Raw genomic sequence first — 19,688 nt, forward strand, 5'->3', positions numbered from 1 at the left:
AAAGAAAATAATTACATACTGATATCTTTAAAAATCATGTGCAATTATCTTGACAAACTTTCTTTCCAATATTTCTGACGTGCATTATATAAATTTATTTACATGCATATATAGGAATTATATGCAAAACATTGTTTTATACTTTATACAAATAAAAAATAAAACAATATAGATTAGTTTTATCAAAAAACTATCAAAATAAATGAGTTTATTTTCCTTAATTTTGAAGATTAATTAAGAACAATAGTATCCTCCAAATAATGATAATAATAGTAGTAATAATAATTTGTCCAAATTTATATTAATAAGTAAAGATAGATCATTAAGAAATACAAAATTCTGGGTGGAGTTTGTAACTCAGTGGTGGAGGTCTTGCCAACCATGAGTGAGGCCCTGAGTTCAGTTCTCAGCATTGAATATAAATAAATAAATAAATAAAATAAAGGTCCATACAATAATAATAAACATACACCTTGATGAATTTTTATGAACTGAATGTAGTTATGTAACCAAGACAGATAAAGAAACAAAACACTGTCAGCAAATCGGAGTCCTCACCCTGGCCTTTGCTGTCACCATCTCCCCAAGGATGACCACTGTGCTGAGATCTACCAACATAAGTTGACTTTGTCTTATCATAAATTATTTGAATTTCAAATCTTCATAATAGTCACAAGTTCCTTAAGAAATGTCCTATATTATTCACCAAGTTTCCCTATTTTAGCACACTTGACATTTGCTCTTGCTTGGTTACATGTTCTCAGGGAGGCTTCCCCTATCTGAAACTAGGGCTAAGCCAGGAAAGTTTCTTATCTCTGTTGCTTACTAAGTGGATTTTTTCCAACTGGGGCATCCCCTTAAGAGGTATCATTTTTAGAGCCCTGACTTCATGCAGGGATCTCATTTCCAATTCTGTATCTTAAACAGGCCAAGGTCTTATCTCTTGTCTTCCTCTGGCTGTGCAAACCCCAAATTAAACCCTTCTCAACATTCTGAGTTTCATTTCCTCTTCATAGCTCCTGTGGTTTATCCTCAACTGTCTTTTTAGCGCAAACATATATTTAATAGGATGTGTCTCAGCTAGTATTTTACATGTTTTGAGGCAAGATACATTTCAGCAAACTCACTGTTTTGTACTGATGCCTTTCTCATAAAATGTAGAGTTTACAGGGAGGGAGGAAAAGAGGGAGGAAGAGAGGAGAGAGAGAAAGAGAAGTAGAAATGTAAAAGCAAGGACAAATCTACGTATTAGATTAATTTTCTCTTTAAAGCATTTGCCCCAAAGGTCACTGACTGCAGTGCATTATATACATTCATGCCCTTACTTTAAAAAAAAATTTTTGTTTAGTTTATAGCAACTCAAGATGATTTAAGTTGAGCTTCAGCAAATTATCTTACTACAGGCATTTTGCAAGTAGTTAAAGCCTTTTTAAAGCATTTGAAACTTCAGATTTTAGAATAGGATTATATACAATCAAAATGCAACAAATATTCTGAAAGAAATATTTTCCATGCCAATAGCATCATTTAAACCACATAAGTGAAAATATGGGAAGAGTTTCCATAGATAATTTATATTTTGTTAACCAACTCTCTTAGAAAGGTATTGCAATAATATATGGATATAAAATCTGTTTCACTAGAAACTTGACTGAATAATAGCCTCAATTAATTTCCATATTTGATACTGTATAAATGTAAGATGAATTGCTATAAAGCAGGCAAGGAAACTTTATATAAATATATCAATGATGAATTAAACAAACCTAATAGGAAATAAAATCACCCATCAAGGCTTAGACTATGCTGAATTTAATTATACACTATTATATGAAAATTAAGAAGTATATCACAATAGAAATAAATTGTAAGACATTTAAAATTTTTCTGAATTTGCAAGTAAATTAATTTTATAAAATTTGTGATAATGTGATGGACATCATTATACAAATTACATGTATGAAGACTTGAATTGGGTGTCAACATACTTTATATACAAACAGAGGTATGAAAAATTGTTATATATATATATATATATATATATGTATTAAGAATTGCAATGCAGGGCTGGGGATGTGGCTCAAGTGGTAGTGCGCTCGCCTGGCATGCGTGCGGCCCAGGTTCGATCCTCAACACCACATACAAACAAAGATGTTGTGTCCGCCGAAAACTGGAAAATAAATATTAAAAAAATTCTCTCTGTCTCTCTCTCTTTTTTAAAAAAAGAATTGCAATGCAAAAATTAAGTACATGTATAAAGGCATAAATTGGTGTGAACATACTTTATATACAGAGGTATAAAAATTGTTCTCTATATGTGTAATAAGAATTGTAATGCATTTCACTGCTATTGTGTATTTAAAAAATAAAATCAATAAAAGGTTAAAAAAAAGAATTGTAAAAAAATTAAAGATCATCAACATACTGAACATTCAGAATGAGCTTCAAAGAAAAATGATGGTTGTTTGGAAATAAAGTCCCATTACCAGATTTCTTTGACTTTTCTGTCACAATTCAAATGCTAAGAAGGCACATGATTTTCCCACTGGTTATATAAATATGCACTTACATGTAGATTTATATACTGTGTGTGTGTATATATATATATAATTCATCTATTAATCTAAAAATGTGCAATTCATTAATACAGTATTTTTAATTACATACACGAAAATGAATGATTTAAAATTATTTTTACCTCAATCCTGAAAAACAAACATAAAACATAAATATGATAATATATTATCTACTAAAATAGTTGAATTGATGGTTGTAAAAGCTACCACCTTTGGTAATAATGTTTAGTTTTCAAAGACCAAAATAGTTCAAAAATAGAACATAGAGGTAGAAGGAAATTATATGGAAACAATCTTGTTTTTCTCAGAGGAAGAATTGCTCTTCTGAAATTCAAATGTCCTTTACAGTCTGTCTTCTGCTTGCCATCATTCAAAATTCCTCCCTGAGCTTTGTATTTCCCTTCCAATTCTCTGTGCAATAAGTATTAGGAAATGAATTCTGAGTTAGATTTTATTCCGCCCTCTTGTTCTCCTTGTCCATTATCTCAGGTCTAGGGGACTTGAGGGGAAGGTGGCTTCAGTGACACATTTGCTCCAGGAGCTTGTGGACTGGTCTCCAGGAGCCAAATAAGCCGCCCACTGCAGAGTTCTGCAGACCCCAGCAGGGACATCTCCTCTGAGATGCACTAAGGGTGGCTGGCTCTCTTCTCATTACAATGCCAAACCTCTCTTTATTCAACAGTACTCTTGTCATTTTGATATTGGCCAAATTATATTGTTATATTGGAAGCATGTAGGAATATATAACAATAAATTCCAGCTATAATGTACCAATAAAAATATAGAATACAATAAAACATAGAACATTGGGCATGATGTATCCCAAGAAGCCCTGTGGTGCCCAGCTGGATGTTGTGAAACCAACCGCCTTGATCTTCCAAGGTGTCCTCCCTTGCCCTGTGAGGACAGTGCCTGCTTGAGGAGTTCCAGTCCTGCTCCATCATGCAGCCTGTTTAAGATACCGCCACTGTCTCCTGTTGAGCCCTGGTGGCTGCTCTGAGATTCCCAGGTGACTCTTCTCCCAAACCCATGTGAGATCCCTCCCTCCATCCTCTTTAATGGAGGGCCTTAAACAAGATTTGGAGTAGGGGTAAATAGCACTGAAGTGTTCAGATGCCATCAGTGAATAAACCTGACCGTGTCTCCTGTGTAAACTTACAATGTGCTCTGTACCCTTGACCTTTTATAACTGTTTGTTTTGTTTTCATACATTCCTACGTCTTCTAAAATACTGTATGATTCAATATATTTTGTAATCACTCCTGTGACTTGAAACAGGTGCCTACAAGTTCCAAGGGAGCAAAGATTTGATTTTCAATGTTCCCCAGACTTAAAAAAAAAAAAAAAAAACCCTCTTAGTGGACTGTTAATTAATAGTATTAAATAAACATAAATAAAACTTATAATCTATTATGATTTGGATATGAAGTGTCCGGCCGAAGGCTCCTGTGTTAATGCAGAACTATTCAGAGGTGAAATGATGGCATTGAGAGATGTAACCTGATCAGTCCATTCTCATTTGAGTGGACAAACTGGGTGGCAATTCTAGAGACATGGATTGTGACTGGAGGAAGTGGGTCCCTGGGGGTGTGCCTTGAAAGGGTGACTCCTCCCTGGAGCCCCTTCTCCTGTCTCTACTTCTCAGCCACTCGGAATGGAGCACTCCTCCACCCCACCCCACGCCACCGCACTGGTTGGGCTTCATGTTCTGCCTCATCTTGGGCCCAGAGCAACGGACTTAGCAGACCATGTACTTAACCTCTGGACCCCTGTGCCAAAATAAACTTTCCCTCCTCTTAAGTTTCACCTGTCACATATTTTGGAACAAAAAGCTAACTAATGCACAATCCGAACTCAGTCCATTGTCTTTTTGCTACAAAAATCATTCACTCCTGGGCTTGGGATGTGTCTCCAACCGTAGCGCGCTCGCCTGGCGTGCGAGGGGCGCTGGGTTCTATCCTCAGCACCACATAAAAATAAAATACAGATGTTGTGTCCACCGAAAACTAAAAAATAAATTTAAAAATTTCTCTCTCTCTCTCTCTTAAAAAAAAAATCATTCATCCCTTAAGAACTTTTTTATTTATTTATTTACATTTTCCCTATATGGTAGGGATCAGTCCATGTATTGTTCTTCTTTAAAATTTATTCTTTATTGCAATCTGTATTCTCTGAGTCAACCAGAATCTCATTAGTAAAAAGTAAATAGAACTTTGAGAATGTGGGAAATTTTCCTTTACAAAAAAAAAAAAAAAAAAAAAGTAGTTTTAGCAAAATATAATTGCTTTGATTTGAGAATCCTGAGCCAAAGTGATGTAAGATACACATCCACTGCGTCTTCATTGCCAGTCAGGAAAAATCTGCCTTCTTTTATAGAGTTCTGATGGCCAGGGTCCAGGGTACAGGAAGCTGCAGTCACAGTGCTAATTGTGTGAAGGAAATACAGCAGGCTTTATGGGTGACAAGGCTTGTGTCACTCAGCACCATCCTATCCTCTGGTAAATTGTTTTCCTCCTCAAGTAGGACATTTATTTCCATCCTAGTTTTCTAAGTCACTTTTTAGGGAGGTAGGATATAGGCTTCTTCCCAAGGATCTTTTTACAGTGTTCCAGCAAAGTTAGTCAGAGGAGGAAGGAGTAAGAGTCATGTAGGCCCTTCTCTTTAGCCAGATGGATGGCTCTCACATTGGCCTATCTACAAATCACCAGGAGGACTTGTCCAGCCACAGGTTGCTACGACCATTTATAATTTCTGATTCAGTGTGTTGAGCACTCTGAGAATGTCCATTGCTAATGGATTCAACTTTTGCTTTCAAGTAATAGATTTACATATGTTTTAATTTATATTTCTATTTCAAGACTCAGTTTTTTGGTGAGAAATTGCTCATTATAATAAGCATTCTTCCCTCAGCAATATTTCCTACAAACATTAAAAGATAATATTATTTGTGCTTCAAAAAAAGACACCAGGTTGTTGCTGACAATATATTTAAAAATTTAAGTTTTGTTTTTAATTTTCTTTTCCAAAATTAACTTAAAACCTGTCCAAAATATAGGAATCATAGATAATTTTAAAACAATTTTTATGGTGACATTTTTCAAATCTACATTCCATATTCAGTGAAAGATTTTTCATGACCAGCTAAGCTGAAAGCACTTGAAGCAAAAATAGTCAATGTACATATTTTCTTGTTTTGTGAAATAACACTTTTAATAGTTGTAGTACTTCATTGTAAAACTACTGACTACAGGAACTTGATTTTTCCCCCTAATATTGACATATATTTATAGAGGATGATTGCTTTTGTTTCTCATTAAAGATAGAATCTAAATTCATTTATTAAGATTTCATTCCAGGTATCCATCAATATTTTATTAGGAATACAATAATTTTAAACTGTGAATTTTATGAGAGTATTGTATACTGTACTGTGAATAGGTAGAGAATGTCATACCTTTTTACACAATGTCTACATCAGATTTTGGACAGACCAAAATAAATCACTTCAGGAATCACAATAATTAAGTTATTGTTTAAGGTCATGGTGGTTTATAAAACCATTGGAAGAACTGGGGCAGTAGCAGACAGGAAGTGGTGATAAGTCTTTAAGAAATAAATGAATTGAAAAAAAAAACACAAAATAAGTGACAGAAATCACAACTTTCTGCACCTCCCATATGGGTTGTTCCTCTGGAGGATAACAGTGAGTGACCCAAAGTTTAACTCTTCAGACACCTGGCAAAGCCTAAATCCAATATGGAGCATTTTAACTTGTGAATGATTTCCAGTCTATATCTGCTCTTGGATCTATAAAAATGTCGCTTTTCACCCTTGATTATATGGCATTAAGAATATTTCTAAGTTTTCTGATTCTACATTAATATTTTGTAGAAATGGTAAACATATTTTTGATTTTCAAACTTCCTTTATATCAGATTGAATTTTTGTTAACTTAGGTTTATATTGTAGTTGTTGTTTCTCTATTTCTATTTTACATTCCCTATTCTTTTTTTCTTACTTTCAAAATAACAATATTAGTTATCCATATTTGATTTAATTTTTCATTATTCTCTTTCTATTTTTTCAATCATTCACATTGATTTTTACCTGAAATTCTAAAACTTATATTTGGAATCTTAAAGTTCACATTCTATAGTGGTCATTCTGACCTGTGTGGTTTTTCAATTTCTACTATATTCCTCTTATGTTTGTGCTAATCTCCCTCTTGGACTTTGCAACTCCCTTGCATTTCCCTGTATGTGTGTGTGTGTGTGTGTGTGTGTGTGTATATATAGTTGTTCCAATCTGAATTGTTGAGTCCCTACTTCTTCTTACACACTAATCCAGTTGGTGTCATTGAGGTTATGCTAACCTCCACTGTTTCTAAATATGAAATGTAAGATGACTGTCCCTCAGTTCTATATAAGCTATTCTGTTTGTAGACAGTCCTGGATTTATAGCACAAGAGTAGGTTTGTATGTTAGCCATTCTAACTTTCCACTTTTATTATTGTTTTGATTGCTACTGGGGGGTTGATTAAATTCTCCAGGTTGCATTTATGTATTTATGGGGGAATATTATCTAATAAGGAAAACTCCATATGTAATGTTACATTACTCTTAAGTAATATGCATTATTAGTTACAACATGCAAAGATGTTTTTAAAATACAGAAAAATGCATAATATAGATGAGCTTATGAATATACATATTTTGTATTTATTATCTTTTCATAAATTTATGTCTTTGCATAGGATGGAGGAAAACTGACATTAAAATAATACATTTTAGATGGAAAATAAATGGCCAGCTGATTTGTTTTATTTTTGAACATATAAGCAAATAGGACAGGTTTCTCTTCTTCAAACTATCATCTAAATATCTGCAGGGTGTGAAGACGTGGGTAGTAATGCAGAGGAGGGATGACTTAAACAGACTCTTCTGATATTTACTAACTCTTTGCAAAAACTGAAACAAGTAGGAGTTTGACTTTTTATGTGGTGTAGGTAAAAAGCTACATAAATTCATGCTGGCAATATTTTATTACAGCCTGGAGTGATTTTTATGCTTTTCATGTTATCTACTTGTCTTATTGGGATGGCATATCCCTTTGGTCTTTGAAAGGCAATGTTAAATGCTACTATTTCCGAGAGAACTGCTTACCTTTTCATTGACAGTACTCCAAATAACTAATTTGCTTGTGAAAAAAATCATTTCCAGGTTGCTCTTATTTGTTCAAATTATATTCTGTAATTTCTAGTTTATAACTCCTCTAATTAAGGCAGGATAGCCATAACCAATGCATGGAAATATATTTTAAAATTACATTAGAAAAGAAACAACAAAACAACTTTTGCAATTCAATATTCAAAAGACTTTTGACAGTGAAGTATTTTAAGTAAAATATTCCAATAATTTTATCTTTATAGGAATATATTTATACTTTTTAAAAATTACTTCTTATTTAAGACTGTGTTCCAGAGGACAGGAACAAGACAATGGAGTAGATCTTTCCAGAGATTGTCCTCCCATAGAAACATCAATTGATACAAATATCCATGCACAAAACTAGTTTCATAAAAACTAAAGAAACCAGAGAAGAGAGCAAACAACCTCATTGTAGCACATTGTAGCTTTTCATTATTTGTATCTCCTCTTCTTTAAGTCCAGATAGCCCAATAAAGAGAGGCACCATACATTTGGAGGAAAAATAAGGATGTAAATCCAAGTCTTTGCCTTGAACAACAATATTGTACTTCCACAATAAAACTCTGTACAGAGCAGACGGGGGCCTGTACTCATTGCCTGAAGCCCATCCTGGTCCCAGAAGGGAAGACAAGACTCCAGGCTTCAGACATATTTGTCACACTTAATTTTCAGACAACACCACCACCTGACTGACTTCAACATCCCTGGGATTCAGAAAACCCTCAGTATCTAACAGTCTTCTTCAACCCTAGGTTTGTGGCATGGCCCAACCTTACTCTGGCTGTCTTCCATCTATTCCTGGCACTGGCATGATTGCTTTAATTGGCTTTGCAATTCTGGTGCATGCCAGAACAAAGCTGGCTGCATCTTTCCTGGATGTCTGCTCTGCACCAGCAACATGCCACTTGCAGATCTTTTCCAGACAAAGCCAGTCTATGAAGATTGAAATAAATACCTATGTTTTCAAATGCACAGATATCAATGCATGACAAAAAAGGGCAAATACTGCATGATTGCTCACATATATGAGCTAAAAACATTGGTTTCAAAGTAGATCATAAAATAGTAATTACTAGAGACTAGGAAGGATTGGGGGAGCATATGGAGGGGGACTGAATAACTAGTACCAAAATACGGTCAGGGAGAATAATCTATAGAGTTCCAGAGCATAATTGGCCAACTATATGTCAAAATAACCTTTTATGAAGAATTAGAAGAGAGGAACTCAAAGGTCGCAAACATAGTAAAATGATAAGATGGAAATGCTAACTACTCTGATTTGGTCAGTGTACAATGTGTACATGTATTGAAATATCATACTGTACTCAATAAATATATAGAGTTAATTAAAAATATTGAATATATAAATATTGGATTGAAGTTAAATCTACACAAATGAATATACCCCAAAACTTTGTCATTTGATAGTGAATACTTTTAGTACAAGTCAATCGCCATGCCTCTTTTTCTATAATTGCAGTTTTAAATATATTCCTATTCTTTGCTTTATACCTACAGTGTATTTACATATGAAATAATTCCAGAGGATTGGTTGACTTTAATAAATACTCTCAAAATAAATTAATAGGCTATTTGGGTTTCTCTTTCCCCTCTAACGTCTGAAACAGCTCTGTGGTCCTCCCTACTCACATTATTTTGTGAGAGGGCTGAACACTGCCTGAACTCCAGTGTTACAAAGCACCATCTTAATATTTTGTAAGAAAGCTTAGCTTCATGCTAACATGTGTAACTTTGATGGTGAAAACCTCATAAAGAGCACTTCAGTTCATAAAGAGATAAATAAAAAATCAAATGATTTGAATAAAACTACCATGCAGATTAATATGTAAGAGAATGTGGTGAAATATTTGAATAAGTTATACATTTGATATTTTACTTATATATAGATCTTTCTATCATTATAATGAGCTTCACATATTAAAAGTGTGGCATCATAAATATCTGAAGAGCCAGCAAGAAGTAGAAACTTGAAAATTCAGCATTGGTAGGAGAGCTGGATTTCTGGTAAATGTATAAACTCAAGCACTACACGTTAAAGGTCAAACTCTACCTGGTGGCTTAGAGGTTTTTTGTTTGTTTGTTTGCCTTTCATAATGTTTTATTTAGATACAGTTTCAAAGTTAAAGAAAAGTCACAGAAGTTATACAAAAACTTTCTTATGCCCCTTGCCCAGAATCACAAATAGCTCACATTTTATTTCATTTTCATTATCATTCTCCCATATATCTATCAATTGATCAATCTAAACTATGATATAAATGTGTAAACATTATTATTTCTAAGCCTTCAGATAAAGCTGTAGATAGTATATTTGTTTAATGCTTTAGTTCTTAGATATTTTTTTGCATACTTTCTAAGAGGATACCCTTATAATCACAGAGCAATTAAACTTAGGAAATTCATAATCAAATGAAGTGAAATTTAGGGTCATATAAAGCAAACAAAACAAAATAAAACAAAACAAAAAATTCTAATCACTATTTTGCTGTCAGGTCTCAGGTTATAAATATATACTAACCAAAAATCTAGTATCTATATCATAAAGCATAATAGTCTGAAATATACAAAAATAAATAATTAGAAAAGTAATGATTGTGGAATATTTAATTAAATTTTCACAAACAATGACAAAAATATGTAACATTAACAGCAACAACCACAAAAAAGGAAATATAAAAAAAACCTTCTAAAAGAATTTTTTGTATAGAGGGGATGACTCCCATATGAATTCTGAACCTATACATCAAAAGATGAAATTGACACTTTGCATTAAGTGTCCATGGAACATAAACTAAAATTGGACCCCAAAGAAATAAAAAAACACAGCACACAAGGTGAGAAATTATGTATGCAATAATTTCTGATTATGATATAAGGAAGAAAAAAATTATAGAATCCAGAAAATAAAATACAGTTGAAGAACTACAGAAAAATAAATTGAGTTTCTAGTTGTATATAAATACATTTAGAATACTATAATGAAACATATTTTCCATGAAAATATAGTCCCAAGTGTATCCTTGAAATGAGAAATAGCATGCATATTGATTTATACAAAGGACTCAGAAAAGTCTGTCAGTGACTTCTTTTCTTAAAAAGTGCTAAGCAGGCTCAGGCAGTTAACCTTGGCTTCTCTGAGTGAATATTATATGTTTTGTCTTAATGTCATAGAATACAAGGTCAACCAAATGAACGCTTAAACAAAAACCTATTTATATACTCTGGATATTAGGGCTCTATCTGAAGTGTGAGGAGTAAAGATTTGTTCCCAGGGTATAGGCTCCCTATTTACCTCTCTTATTGTTTCTTTTGCTGAGAAAAAACTTTTTAGTTTGAGTAAGTCCCATTTGTTGATTCTAGNACAACCCACAATAAAAAATTTAAAAAAAAACCTATTTAATTGGTCTAAGTTTGCATTTAGAAACTTAGTGGTAGCTGTTGCTTTGACAGCACTGTGAACTGATGGAGGTGTAAGTGGATTGGTCAAGTTGGTCTTATTTGTATGAATATATATAAATATATTAATACTCAGTACTCATGAATTGTTCCTGGAAATGTTCTAAGTGAGGAATCTGTTTTAATTCCCCCACAGGTTTTTACCTGATTTGACAGTTAAGAATTGAGGAGAATTTTACCTGGCTCTTCAATGTAAGTGGTTGTGTCTCCCTGGTATCCCACTCTTCTGTTAATCCACTTAGTGCTCTAATGTCTCTTCAGTTAGTTCAAATCCCTTGTCTATCTGTAAGTAGTTCTCTGTAAATGACTCATCTATAAATACTTTTAAGTTACATGTGATTTTTGAAATATCTGTTATCAAAACATTCTAATCAAGAAAGCTCTTCATCACCCCATTTTCTGCCCACTGCCCTGCCTTTGACAATGAAATGAGATTTATTCTTCTCTTATTCTGTAATTTATTTAATTTTTTGACTCTTCGGTGTATTGGAGATGAAGAAGAGAAAAAAATGATGAAAATTAGCAGAGGAAAGGATTGCACTAAAGGAAAATCTAATCAGAGGAGAACCCAAGTCATAATAAATACCAAAAATAAACAAAAATGGCTGGGAATACATATCATGTCTAAATAATAACCGTGAATGTTAATGGCCTAAATGCACCAATCAAAAGACATAGACCAGCAGATTGGATTAAAAAAAGAGAGAGAGAGACATGACTATATGCTGTCTCCAAGAGACTCATCTCATAGAAAAAGACATCCACAGACTGAAGGTGAACTGTTGGGAAAAATCATACCACTCACATGGACTGCAGAAGCAAGTAGGGGTTTCCATCCTCATATCAAATAAAGTAGACATCAAACTAAAGTCAATCAAAAAGGATAAAGAAAGACACTACATAAGGCTCAAGGAACCATACACCAACAAGCCATAACAATTATAAATATATATGCCCCAAACAATGGAGCAGCTATGTTCATCAAACAAATTCTTCTCAAGTTCAAGAGTCAAATAGACCACAAAAAATTTGGGGGTGACTTTAACACACCTCTTTCATTGCTAGATAGATCTTCCAAACAAAAGCTGAACAAAGAAACTACAAAACTCAATAATGCAATCAGTAACTTAGACTTAACTGACATATATAGAATATTCCATCCTTTGATGAGAGAATATACTTTCTTCTCACAGCACATGGATCTTTATCTAAAATAAACCATATACTATGCCACAAGCAACTCTTAGCAAATGCAAAAAAGTAGAGATACTACCCTGCATTCTATCAGATCATAATGGAATGAAATTTGAAATCAATGATAAAATAAGAAATAAAATCCACTCCAACACCTATAGACTAAATAATATGCTACCGAATGAACAATGGGTTACATAAAATATCAAGGAGGATATCAAAATAATTTTAAATGTGAATGAGAACACAGATATAACATATCAAAGTCTCTGGGATAATATGGAAGGCGTTCTAAGTGGAAAGTTCATTGCATGGAGTTCATTCCTTAAAAGAAGAAAAAGTCAACAGTTAAATAACTTCACATTACATCTCAAAGCTCTAGAAAAAGAAGAAAAAATCAACACCAAAAGCAGCAGAAGACAGGAAATTATTGAAATCAGAGCTGAAATCAATAAAATGGAAACAAAAGAAAAAATTGAAAAAAATTACAGAACAAAAAGTTGGTTCTTTGAAAAAATAAATAAAATTGAGAGACCCTTAGCCATGCTAATGAAGAGAAGAAGGGAGAAAACTCAAATCATTAACATATGTGATGAAAAAGAAAATATCACAAGAGACACTACAGAAATACAGAAGATAATTAGAAATTATTTTGAAAACCTGTACTCCAATAAAATAGAAAATGTTGAAGGCATCAACAAATTTCTAGAGTCATATAACTTGCCCAAATTTAATCAGGATGATATACACAATTTAAACAGAACAATTTCAAGTGACAGAATAGAAGATACCATCAAAAGACTACCAACCAAGAAAAGCACAGGACTGAAAGGCCACACAGCCAAGTTCTAAAAGACAAACCACAAAAAGTGTGGGCGAGGATGTGGGGGGAAAAGGTACACTCATATGCTGGGAGTGGGACTGAAAATTGGTGCAGCCAATATGGAAAGCAGTATGGAGATTTCTTGGAAAATTGGGAATGGAACCACCATTTGATCCAGATATCCCTCTCCTCAGTCTATATCCAAAGGTCTTAAAATAGGGACATAGCCAGGGACATAGCCACATCAATGTTTATAGCAGAACAATTCACAATAGCTGAACTGTGGAACCAACCTAGATGCCCTTCAGTAAATGAATGGATAAAAAATAATGTGGCATTTATACACAATGGAATATTACTTGGCAATAAAAGAGAACAAAATCATGGCATTTTCAGGTAAATGGATGGAGTTAAAGAAGATAATGCTAAGTAAAGGTAGCCAATCCCCCCAAAAAAACAAATGCCGAATTTTTCTTTGCTATAAGGAGGCTGATCCACAGTGGGCTAGGAAGGGGGAGCATGGGAGGAATAGATGAACTCTAGATAGGGCAGAGGGGTTGGAGGGGAAGGGAGGGGACATGGGATTATAAATGATGGTGGAATGTGATGGACATTATTATCCTAAGTACATGTATGAAGACATGAATTGGTGTGAATATACCTTGTATACAACCAGAGAGATGAAAAACTGTGCTTTACATGTGTAATAAGAATTTTAATGTATTCTGCCATCACATATAAATTTTTAAAAAAGAAAACAAATTCAAATGATGAGGTTTTAATCCTGTTGTCTGTAAATCATCTTTAATTATTTTCTTCAAATCTATTGAGATGTATAGATAAGAACACATTGGCATCAAAAAATTTGTACTAAATCACCTGCCTGAATATTTTAATATCTCCTTTTACTAAAATCACTATATATATATATATATATATATATATATATATATATATATATACACACACACACACACACAGAGTAATATATTTAGTTCTAATTTACTTTCTTAAGTATGTTTATATTGTTTTACTCTCTAAGGTTTTTTTAATTTTTTTTCTAAAAGCCAAAGCCACATTTATATTTCTCTAGATTCCTTAATTTGTAAAATGGGCATCCACTGAAATTAAGATTAATTTAAAGTGTCCAAATATGGTTCTATTAAAATTAAACAGAAAAAGGAAATCATACTGGCTACTGACATTATGATGTTTAATTTTAATAGAACCATATTTGGAGCTGGGAAGGGCAAGTGGAAGTACTAGGAACTGAAATGGAGCAGTTATTTTCCATGCATGAATGACAAAGTAAAAATGAACGCCACTATTATGTATAACTAGAATGCACCAATAAAAACATCTTAAATTTTTAAAAAACCATTAAATTGTATTTATCATCAAATACAAATAGAACTCTAAAAATACCCATTTAGCCAATTGCTTTATTAAAATAAAATTTAGAATAAAGTAACTTCTTATATCATTTATTAAATATCATAGATCAAATAAAACTTTTTTTTCTGTATACTATCCAATATCTGGTAACTTGTTTATCTTGGTACTTCAAGGAGAACCTATATAAATGTGGCTCAGCTTCCCCTCCTGTGATTCTTTCTATTCACCAGCGAATTCAACAGTTTGCACTGGTTCACAGACGAAAATTTTCTGTACATTTGACAGCAACCCAGCAAGTGGGGGAAGAGAAGGAGCAATTAACAATAAACTCAATTGTCACTTCAACCAAATAATCTGTCTGTAATCACTAAATTATTCTTGGTGGATTCATTGTTCTATTTACCTCCCCCAAGAAAATAAATCTTAAGTAAATCTACATGCATCATAGTCATAGAAGAACATCTGTAAGTGATGTTATATGAATAAAATGTGTGTAAATGCATAAACATATGAGTTTTTTTTAATAATGGTTATACTGCTTAGTATAAGTAGAATTCAGTTGAGTATGTTAATCACAATTCACTCAAAACAATTTTAAAAATCAAGTAATTCCTGAAAATTCAACAGTTTATATATTTTATATATTTTAAGTAATGTCCTTACCTCAAAGGAATCCACCTCTTCAGAAAAGTTAATAAAAAAATAGCAATCCATAGCACCATAAAAACTAATACATGTAGAGCATCAGTAAAAATATACTGCCTATTTATTTTCCCCCTGAATTCCTAAACTTATTTCCCCCCCGCCAGGCTGGTTTATCTTATGGGAATCTTTGCTTACTTTCTTTTCTGAGTACATCAGAAAGCAAGTAATTGGCTGATATTCTAAATTGAAATTATCAAACATAAAAATATATTTTTCTGAACACCAGGAAATATCTCAATGATCTATCAAAAAATAAGATTTGAAAATAAATGAAGCAAGTATGCTAATGTCTCAGAAATTTTGAAAAGCTTCAGTAACAATAACCAAAAAAATTCAACTCTTTCACTTTTGGAATGTTTGTAAAAATGAGAATAGAGACATTTCATATTCTTTTGAGAGGAGCTAATCAAGACTGGGCTCACATGATGCAAATAGTTTGCTCTCTTTTTTCACAGTTAATATGACCAGATAGGTCATATCAGCACCAAAATAGCTACTGTGAAAACATGAAAGAACAATGATAGTTTACATATATACAAGTATTTTTTACAATCCTTTATATCTTACTAATTGATTACTTTTTTACCTTACCATCCTTGAGGTACAATCAATCACTATCACTAATGTAGTTTATGAATATTTATTCATTAAATATTGCAAGTAAGACAACACCACAAAGTTTCATTCAGTAGCTCTTACAGTTTTCAAATGCCCATTATGCTTCTATAAGCCTACAATGGCTTGCTAAAGTTCTTCTAAACTACTGGAAAAAATATCAGTTTCAAGGGAATTTGTAAATTTTAACAATATTTATAAAATAATTAAATTATGATTGCATATAGTACTACAAGAGCTAAGAATAGCACATCAAGCAATTTATTTCTAGTATTCTGCTGAACATGTCTAAAGTAATCATTAATATTACTTAGTGAACACAAATATACTTCATATATTATATTTACAATACTGATAAATTCTATAAAACAATGACTCTCAACTATATTACTCACAAAAAGAAAATTTTATTTGGGGCCTTTATACCAAAAGGAAATTAATCATTTGATGGGTGAATAGTAAATGAACTATTTTCCATAAGTTAATCAGAAAACAATAATATGGCTCTTAATAGTCCATCTGCAAATACTTTTCAATAATAACTATACATTTAATCATCTAATTTGGAAATGTATATATTTGAATGAAATATCACCTTAAAAATGTGATGTGTAAACAATATAAATTTTTTTTTTATCTATCAAGCACTTTTTCAGGAATAGTTTAAAAAGCTTTTCTTATTAAGAAAGATTTGACAAACACATGCTAATGCCGGCTCTGACTTTTTTAGAGATTTCCTTACAATTTACATCCTCAATTTGGGTGTTTTAAGCCAGGAATATTAAGTCAGTTTGGGTTTAATAGTGCTTGCTCTATAAACACACTTACCTGTTTGTGACACACAACTTCCACATATTAATTCTGCGTAAATGGGAAAGTTACTTAAATTTTTTGTGCCACAGAAAACAGATCAACAAAATTGGTCCCAATACAATAGTTTAAGATTCAACCTGAAAACAGGTCAAATAAAATTTATTTAAATATATTTTTATTTTTTGCTAATTTACACACTTACTGATAAATTTAGACAAATTAGAGAATTTATAAGGAAAAAAATTCATAGAAAATTTTCAAAAAATTGAATTAATTTTCCTTTTAAAAACCTCATAATAGATATTAACAATAGAAATATTAGACTAATACATTCTAACTTCTATTTAATGAGTACTTAACACTTTGACTTTACTATGTTTGTACATATACAAAACTATAGTTTATATTATTTTCAAGCCTAGTTTATCCAGTAAGTCATGTTTTAAAGACTCCAAAACCTTTTTAATTTTCCACAATACCTAACATTAAACATTATGTGCTTAGGAAGAAAATCTGGTAATTGTGTCATTCAGGAGTGGAAAACTTGACAATTATAAGGTCAGAACTAATATTTTTCAATCCAGGTTATGAAAATAGAGTATAGTCTCCTAGAAAAATGAAAACAATTTTTAGATAACTAAAAATCAAATCTATCAAAATACTGAAAAACATGGGAATATCATTTAAATATGTGAAAATAATGTTGAATCATCTGTTTCTGTTTATACACACAATTATTTTTTTAAATAACAAATGTCCCAAGTTAGATCTTTGAAGACATCAATGAACTATAAAGATGTTTGTCACAAAATATGTTCAATCAATACACTGAATTTTTTAATATTTATTTTTTAGTTTTAGGTAGACTCAATATCTTTATTTTATTTTTATATGGTGCTGAGGATCTGTGCCTCACATATGCTAGGCAAGCACTCTACCACTGAGCCACAACCCCAGCCAAATATATTGAATTTTTGTTCACTTAAAATGTACTTAATTGTACCTGTAAATCTTCAAGCTTTTATGTTTCAGTCCTGCTGAAGCAAAAGACAATTTGTTCTCACACACACACACAAAAAAAAAGATCCAAAGAACAAAGAGAGAAGTCAGAAGAGAGAGATCACTTTGCTCAGCAACTTCTGATCTTTTCAATCAGACTTTAATTTTCTGGGATTTATAATTTATTCATTGATTCAGATTTTTACTCTACTGCTTTTTAATTCCCTAATTTTATATGATATCTATTTTTTTCTTTTTCCCTTGGGAACTATTATTTTCATTTAAAAAGATTTTCATGATTATGTTCTGTCTAATTTCTATGGTGTGTTGTTCTATATATGTTATAACATATTTGGGTTAATCTTAATCTCCCATTGGTGTATTTACAATAGTACAATGGACAGAATAACTGTGCTTCCCTCCTTCAAAATTCTTATGTTGAAAATCTAATCCCAATGTGGTAGTATTTGGAGGTGGGACTTTGGAAGGAAATTTGTCATGAAGCTTGTTCCCTTATTCCCTCATGAATGGGAGAAATATGTGCCCTTATACAAGCAGTTTATCTGGCATTGAACATTACACATGAGATTATAAGAAGAGTGCTCTTATCAGAATTCAATCATGCCAATGCCCTGATCTTAGTTTCCTAGCCTGCAGACTGGGTTAGCTTTTCATAGTGGCTTAAGTGACTAAGACAGTTAGGAAGTCTATTTCTTACAGCTATTTTTCCAGTGAACTTGGATATACTACATTCTTCAGTGTGCTTCTTCTAAAGTTTTAGCACCACTTACAGCACTTCCTAGTTCTTCATAGATGAAATGGTCTCTCTTCTCCCTCCATTCTGTATTGATGGCAGTGTTTGGGTGTTAAATCCAATCTTTGCTAAGTTCTCCATTTAAAATGAGATGAGCTAAAGTTCTTATCTGCTGCAGATGGTAGTCAAGCATTGATCTGAGATATTTCTCAGTTCTCTGTCAAGCACTCTTACTTTTATTTTTCTTCAATATTAGACATGTTTTGGTGCTCTCCAATGGAAAGAAGAGTGAATCTTTCAGTATTCTAAGGGTACAAGTAGTCATTCACCAAATCTCAGACTCCAGTCATCTTGAACCCACATATCAACACCAAGTCGCTAAAAGACTACTTTTCTTTACTTTTTTAAAAATTAAATTTGCAGTAACTATGATCAATAAAAAGAAATTTAACAAAATCCTCACTATTTTTTTTCCAAAATTAATATCAATGCATGGTTATTCCCATAACCCTGGTGTCTTTTACTTCTGCAAGGTCTAAAGCACAAGATCTTACTGTGCCTGCCATGGGAAAAAAAAAAAATCACCAGGCAATTCGTGTACAGTTGTGTGAAGAAACCAAACTACTTGTGAAAGTAGGGGAGATAATTTTTAAATTAAAATGCTTCTTTAATCAACAAATATATGGCCATGCTGAGCTATTACTAGCAGAACATGATAAAATAAAATTTATATTGTACCATTCCCTTGGGGTCATGTAAGTTATAACAAGGAAAGTGAACAAGTCATGAAATCATCTGTGGCCTTAAAATCATCTGTGTCCTTAACTATCACATAATGTTGTAAGAATCATTTAAGGACATACATTTTGCAATACCCCATAAAGATGGAGAAAGGAAGGTTTTCTGCTTCAGTACCATGTGGGAGTGGAGACTTACAATGAGCTTCTCTTTAAAAACTGAAAGTATGAATGAAATATATGCACATATATTTATATTTATTTCATTTATATATTTATATATAACTCATATTTATATATATAAATATATATATTGACAATTAAGGGTCAGAATTAATACATATGTATAAATATATATAAATGTGCATATATATATATATATATATATATATA

Source organism: Marmota marmota, unplaced genomic scaffold (assembly GCF_001458135.2).
Source record: "Marmota marmota marmota unplaced genomic scaffold, marMar, whole genome shotgun sequence".
NCBI classification, from domain to species: Eukaryota; Metazoa; Chordata; class Mammalia; order Rodentia; family Sciuridae; genus Marmota; species Marmota marmota.